The sequence below is a fragment of the Palaemon carinicauda genome, chromosome 24, assembly GCF_036898095.1.
Source record: "Palaemon carinicauda isolate YSFRI2023 chromosome 24, ASM3689809v2, whole genome shotgun sequence".
NCBI classification, from domain to species: domain Eukaryota; kingdom Metazoa; phylum Arthropoda; class Malacostraca; order Decapoda; family Palaemonidae; genus Palaemon; species Palaemon carinicauda.
The window spans coordinates 31,738,130-31,745,629 of NC_090748.1; the positions used below are offsets into that span (position 1 = coordinate 31,738,130).

Below are 7,500 nucleotides of genomic sequence, written 5' to 3' on the forward strand. Positions count from 1 at the left end.
ACAATGACTGATCAGGAGATAGTTTTAAAGAATCTGAAACTTTAAGGTATCTCTGCCAAAAGTAATTATCGCAAATCTGGTATTGGCATAAACTGAACATAAATGTTATGATATCTGTGACCTTTAATAAACATATAACTATCGTTTTTTTAATATAATAGGCTTATATGTGATTGATCTAAAACATAAATTATATATCTCGCTTTCATTGGAAAATATTCAACATTGCTTAAAAAAGAACTACCTATGAAAATAAATAAGTAATGACAAGAAGATTAGCCAGTTCAATGAGTCCAGCTTGACTGGCCCGATTTAAATCGGGAAGAAAAATATTACTCTTATTTAAGCTAACAAATAGTTGGAAATATTGATATATAAAATAAAAGATAAAAATTAATTGTTGCCTAATAATAGTTTTTGATAAATACAAATTAGAATCTTCTTCATAAATCCAACGTTTCTTAAGATTTTAAAATCTTAAAAACATAATCCGATAAAATGTCAAGAAAATTTTTCTTATTAAAAATAATATCTCTTGAATATATCACAATTTGAGAATTTGTTTTAGGATATTTTTTAAAAAGTGTCCCACTCCTTGCACTTGGGAGTTGCTTTATGAGATATGCACATTAAAAAAAACTAGTGTTAATTTACTATAACCTACACGCAATTTTGTTAAAATTACTTCACTCCTCGTTTCTTTTCGTTTTGACGATTCTAACAGAGAAACGATTGGTTTTCCTTGTTTTAATTTGTTCGTGTCACATTTATTATTTCGGTATGACTTTTCATTTTGCTTCTATGAATCGCTAATAATGATTACAAAACCTTCACGGGTAGTTTTGTGTTATTTTTTTTTTCTAAATCATTTGATAAATCATCTGACTTTTCATTAAAAAAAAGGACTAGAAATCCAACATCTATCATTATTCACCACCTTGGGAATAGAGTTTTTCAATAAACTCTTTAAATTCAAATACTAGTCTGTTCCTATGAAAGTAACCCTTCAGGGATTCAATAATATCCTTTCCTTAGAACATGTTTTAAGGCATGCTTTCTCGTGGTGACTTTGAGCCTAGCTATATTTCTTTATTAAATAAAAATTAAATAGGATCATATTTTTGTTTTCGTTATGGTCTAAGTTGGAGGAAATATTCACGGTTGAATAAGGCTAATGCTAAGGTTTGTACAATGTTATAGATTAAATAGCCTATTTTCTCTTATTGGGAATAATTGTTCACGATTTTTTACAGGTATGTCACTGGGTTGAATAGCTTGTTTTTTTTCTGGAGAATTGGTGGATAGGATCGTTAATGTACTTCACGTAGTTATAAAATCTTGATATTTGAGGAAGAACTAAAGGCCCCAGTACAAAGTTTTAGACAGCGAGTGATTCTTGGATCTAGAGACTTCAAAATGCAGTATTTTCATATGATGATCCCCATATTCGGCTATCCTAATCTGTTCTTGAAAACACGAGCTACGATCAAGGGAGCTAGGTATTGTTGGCTGATGAAACAAAAGGAAGACGTATGAGATAATTTTAACACCTAATCCCTAGTTCCACAATAAGTAGATGTCTAGTATGAACTCAAGACCCATAGAATGTGACCCGTCCACGACACAAGGAAAAGGCAGGTCACAAAAGTCATTTAACTACAACTACTGAAGAAATTTGTAATATTTAAAGAAAAAAATATTACATAGCGAAACACAAGTCTAATCCTATATATTACTGGAATTGTGAATGCTCATGCGACGGAGGATTCTTAACTTTTTTCAGTACCATTGGCTCAGAATTCTTTTTCATACCACCACCCAAAAAATATACAATCCAACTATAAAACAAGGTTTAGTAACATGTGACGGTGCCGAGAGAGGGTTGTGAACTCAAAAGCAGGAAGCAATTAACTGAGTAGTTTTTTAAGAACACTCTCCTTTATATAAAAAATAAAGCAACAAGAATTTTCATGTTCAAATATTGACAATGTTACAGAGGAGAAAAGCACACATGAATTTTCAAGTTCGTTTTAGTGCGAGGGAAGAGCGAAGATACAAGCATAATATATACAAAAGGAATTATGTACAATTGTGTGACACACGGTTGGTACATGGCTCCCCCCCTAAAAATGACATACTGTACAAGTTAAATAGGACGCCCTGATCTAGAGAGGCGAACTGTAGGCAGGTCATCTGGCAGGAGATAAGCAGGTTTTAGACGATCAATGGAGACCCAGTCTTCTTTGCCATGAATATTTAGTAGGAATGCTTTCGGACTGCGTCGGATCACAAGGAAAGTGCCCGTGTAAGGGGGCGTTAGCGGTGGGTTGCTAGTGTCGTTGCGTAGGAAAACGTGCGTTGCAGAGTGCAAGTCTGTTGGTATGTGATGCTTCGCTGGGGCCTTGTAAGTCTGGCGGCATGGAGTAAATTTTCCACGACGTGACGTATCCGCTGGAGATCATCCGAGGAGGTTGTAGAAGGAAAAAATTCGGCCGGGACGACCAACGGGTCGCCATACACCATTTCAGCTGCCGAGATGTCGAGGGTGTCTTTAGGAGTGGTCCTTAGTCCCAGGAGGACCCAGGGAAGCTGAGTAAACCAGTTGCAATCCTTGCAGCGGGACATCAAAGCTGCTTTGAGGGTGCGATGAAAACGTTCAACCATTCCATTGGCAGCGGGGTTGTAGGCCGTTGACTGGCGTAGGGTGATGCCCAGGAGATTCGCTAGTGATGTCCACAATTGAGAAGTGAGAGTGGTTCCCCTGTCAGAAGTAATATGCTCAGGGATACCAAATCTTGCAATCCATCCACAGAGTAAGGCAGATGTACATGAGGCGGAGGTTGCAGTTTCCATGGGAATGGCTTCAGGCCAACGGGTGGAGCGGTCGATGATGGTAAACAGGTAATGATGTCCTTGTGATGTGGGTAGGGGGCCTACAACGTCCACATGAATGTGTGCGAAACGACGCTGAGGTTGAGGAAAGGTGCCCACTCCTGAATCCGTGTGTCGATGTACTTTGGAAGTTTGGCAAGAAGTACAGGCGCGGACCCAATCCTTAGCATCCTTAGAAATGCCGTGCCAAATGAACTTTGCCTTCAGCAGCTGTGCAGTAGAACGGCACGAGGGATGTGAAAGGCCGTGAATGAAATCAAACACCTGTCGGCACATGGGAGCAGGAATCCAAGGTCGTGGTCTGCCAGTACTGACGTCACAGAGGAGGGTGGTGTTGGAGTCTTCAAGGGGAAAGTCTTCCCAACGGAAGGACGTGCAGGATTTCCTATATGCTTGATACTCTGGATCCTGTCGTTGGGCTTCAGCCAGGGCGTTGTAATCCAATCCCAGTTGAACGGCAGCCAACGTGTTTCTTGACAGGGCATCGGCAACGGGATTCATTTTCCCAGTGACGTATTGAAGGGTGCAATTGTATTCAGCCACGGCGGAGAGATGTCGGCGTTGCCGGGCGGACCAGGCATCAGACTGTCGAGTAAAGGCATGCACCAGAGGCATGTGGTCTGTGCGAATGACGAAGTGCGTACCTTCTAAGAATTGGCGAAAGTGACGGACAGCCAAGTGCACCGCCAGCAATTCTCGATCGAAGGTAGAATAACCCGATTCTGCCTTGGAAAGTTTTCTGCTGAAGAAGGCCAATGGGCGGGGCGAGCTGTTGACCACCTGCTCGAGCACTGCACCAATAACGACGTCGCTGGCATCGGTGGAGAGAAGGATATGGGCATGTGGGATAGGAAAAGTGAGAGCCGCAGCAGTTGATAGGGCCTTCTTTGCATTGCAGAAGGCTGCATCTTGAAGGGGACCCCACTTCAGGTCCTTTGGCTTGCCTTTGAGGGAGGCGTAGAGAGGAGCAAGAGTGGCGGCAATGGCTGGCAGAAAACTGTGATAATAGTTGATCATGCCCAAGAATTCCTGCAGAGCTTTGACGGTCGAGGGCGCAGGGAAGTTCTGAACGGCTGCTACCTTCTCTGGGAGGGGGTGGACTCCTTCAGGAGTGATGCGGTGCCCTAAGAACGACACTTCGTTGGCGCCAGAGGTACACTTGTCGTACCGGACTACAAGGTCGTTTTGTTGCAGGCGGTCGAGCACGATGTGCAGGTGACGGAGGTGTTCTTCTTTTGAGGAGAACACAAGAATGTCATCCACATAACATACACAGAAAGGGAGGTCCCCTAAGATGCCATCCACGAGACGTTGAAATGTGGCCCCAGCATTACGAAGGCCAAAACAGGAGTAATTGAAGGTGTATGTACCAAACGGAGTGGTGATGGCAGTCTTGGGGATGTCTTCTGGGTTCATAGGCACCTGATAATACCCCTTCAGGAGATCGAGCGTAGAGAAAACATTTGCTTTGGGTCTGGTAGGAGGTCACGTCGGCAATGTTTGGGAGGGGGTAGTGATCCGGATCTGTTTGCATATTCATGTGCCTGTAATCCCCGCACGGACGGAGGGAGCCGTCTTTCTTCAGAACGATGTGTAAGGGTGACGACCATGGGCTGGAGGCCTTTTGGCAAAGGCCCATTTCCTCCATTTCGGCGAACGTCTGTTTGGCGGCTGCCTATCGTTCCGGTGCCAGACGTCTGAATTTTTCGAAGATGGGGGGTCCCTTCGTCTTGATATGGTGATAAATACCGTGCTTCGCAGGAACCGACGTGAGGAGGTGGGCGTAGGAATCCATGGGTGTCCTAATGTGGAGAGCGAGGTTAGAGGGGGCGGGTTGAAGAGGTGTTGACAAGTACGAGTCTGCGTTGACCAATCGTCGGTGGGCGACATCGACCAGAAGGTGGAAATGAGAGAGGAAATCCGCACCGAGGATTGGCATTGTGACGTCAGCAACGAGAAACTTCCAATTGATTTTACCGTTTCCGAACGATAATGTGAGGTTCTCGTTACCGTAGGTGGGTATCGCAGATCCGTTGGCAGCTACTAAGCGGACGTCGGCAGATGTAGACATACTACGTCATGTCTTGAAGAGTTTCCTTGGCAAAAGAGAACGACAAGTACCCGTGTCTACCAAAAATCGCACGCCCGTTCCTGCATCCTGTAAAAAGAAAAGATTAGAAACACGGGAGGCCACCACCACCAGCGATGTCCTACTTACACGTTTTTTGGCCACTGACAATCCTTGGCACATTTCTTAGCAGTTGCCCCGAATCTGAAGTGGTACTTGCAAAACTGCGGCGGATGGGAGGTAGTAAGTGGCTGTAGAAGTCGTTTGTTGGGGCGCGAGAGATTGGTGAGTGGTGCGCGGCTTTTTCTCTGCTTCGGCACGTCACGGTGTGGGCGTGTATGTCCTATGGCATTCATGTCAGCTTCGGTTGACGTTGAATAGGCATCCTCTTCGTCAGGGTTGGAGGCGTTGATGGAGGTCTTGAAGAGGCTGTCTATAAGGGCGTCGGCTTTGGTCATCTAGTCCTTTATGGGTAAACTATTGACATCGGGTATGGCAGCGCGTATAGGTCCGGGTAAACGGCGTATCCAAAGGGCACGAAGTAGGTTCACCTCACGAGGAGAGCTGTCTGCGGCAGGTTGAAGGGGAGCGATACTGGTCATTTCCCTGAGGGCAAGCGAAGCCCTTTGGTCCCCCAACGGTTGTTGCGAGAGCTGAAAAAGCTCTGCTACACGGGCGGCTGGCGACGGCGAGTACTGCTGCAGAAGGTATGTTTTGAGGGCGTCATACGCTATTGGGTTGTCTCCTTGTCCACAAAGCCAGTCGGATATTTCCGGGAAGGTGTCCTCGGGTATCGCCGCGAGAACATAATCTGCTTTGGTGGTTGAGCGAGTCACGCCGTTGATGCGAAACTGGACTTCTGCACGCTGAAATCAAGCAAACGCCTCTCCGCTGGTGAACGGTGAAAGTTTCAATGGTGCGGCCGTAGCACCAACTGCTGGAGAGTCCTTCTTAGTACCAACGATGGAGGGGCGAGGGGGGTGGGGGTGGAAGGCAGTGGGAGCGAGTCGACTTCCTGGGTCACCAATGTGACGATGCCGAGAGAGGGTTGTGAACTCAAAGGCAGGAAGCAATCAACTGAGTAGTTTATTAAAGAACACTCTCCTTTATACACAAAATCTCAAAGCAACAAGAATTTTCATGTTCAAATATTGACAATGTTACAGAGGAGAAAAGAAGACATGACTTTTCAAGTTCGTTTTAGTGCGAGGGAAGAGCGAAGATACAAGCATAATATATACAAAAGGAATTATGTACAATTGTGTGACACACGGTTGGTACCAACACAAGCCCTGATTAGAAATCCTTAGGTGCATTCGATTAGTGAACATATTTCGAATGACAAGTGTCAATTTGTAACAGTAATTATGAATGTTACTAAATAACACAAACTAACACATTATAACCCTGGATAGGTACGGTCCTCGGACACCCCTTTAAGGGTATACTCGGACGCGAACGACCCCGACGCCAAAAAAAATTCTTGAAAAATCAGTTTTTGCAGTAACCTCCTTTTTTCTTTTGCCAAAAAAAACTTCAATGAATGCTTAAAACAACTGTAAAGATAAATACTACTCATCTGCAGAAAAACTATTTATTATAAATATTTTAAAAAATTAAGTAGAAAAAAAAAGACCTGACATAAAAATTCATAAAAAAAAAGTTTATACATATATACACAAATCCTTTTAGGAATTGATTCTTGAATGTTTAGGACACATCTTGATGTATTTTGGATGAAGTCAGACCCATGGAGGTGAAGATCTGAAATGAGAAAAAAAGGGTAACTTTTTTTGGCCAAAAAAAATTGTCCAAATTTCATGAATTTTTTTGGGTACCCAAATGAAATAGGAAGTGGCTAATTTTTTTAGGGAATAAACATATGTTATCCTAAAATAGAAATATGTAAAAAAATCTTCATTATTTTGTAAATTACATTTATATCAGGGGCCATATCTAAAGGTAATTTTTTGAGTACTTGGAAATTTCGTAAAAAAATACATATATTTAATATATAATATGATATTTATGCAGGTAAAAATATACCAAAATATCACAAATTCTATAGGGAACAAGAATATATATAGATAGGGCAGCTTACGCTTCGGATATGTCCACAAAATGGCCGCCAACCACACTGACTCAGACTCCCTAATCTGCCACTTGAAATGTAGGAAGGGTATGTCAATTTCAAGGTGTTATTTACTAATCTAATTATTATTGGATATGCATAAAAATTGCATGGTGGGTTGCTGGATAATTGTCGATTATTTTACGACTATAAAATTAAAATTCTGACCCAAAAAATTTTTTTGGAAGGGAAATAAAATCGAAAAAAAAAATGTAAAACAATATTTTAGCTAAAAAAATTTGATGATATTCAATCAAAAAAAAAGTAAACAAAATTTTCCGACAAATAAACATCTAGAGGAATCATTACTCTGTGATAGTTCCTTAGTACGTAGTAATTTTGAAAGAATTGGGAAAAAACGAAAAAATGGCAATCACCGGAAAATCGAACACATACCTATATATACGCC

At 42.3% G+C, this 7,500-nt stretch overlaps 1 protein-coding gene across 1 annotated transcript in view; it reads right to left on the reverse strand.

Annotated features, from left to right (window-relative positions):
* LOC137618316 (hyaluronidase-like) overlaps window positions 1–7,500 on the reverse strand; it is a 53,719-nt gene that overhangs the window by 23,751 nt on the left and 22,468 nt on the right. The window lies entirely within an intron of this gene.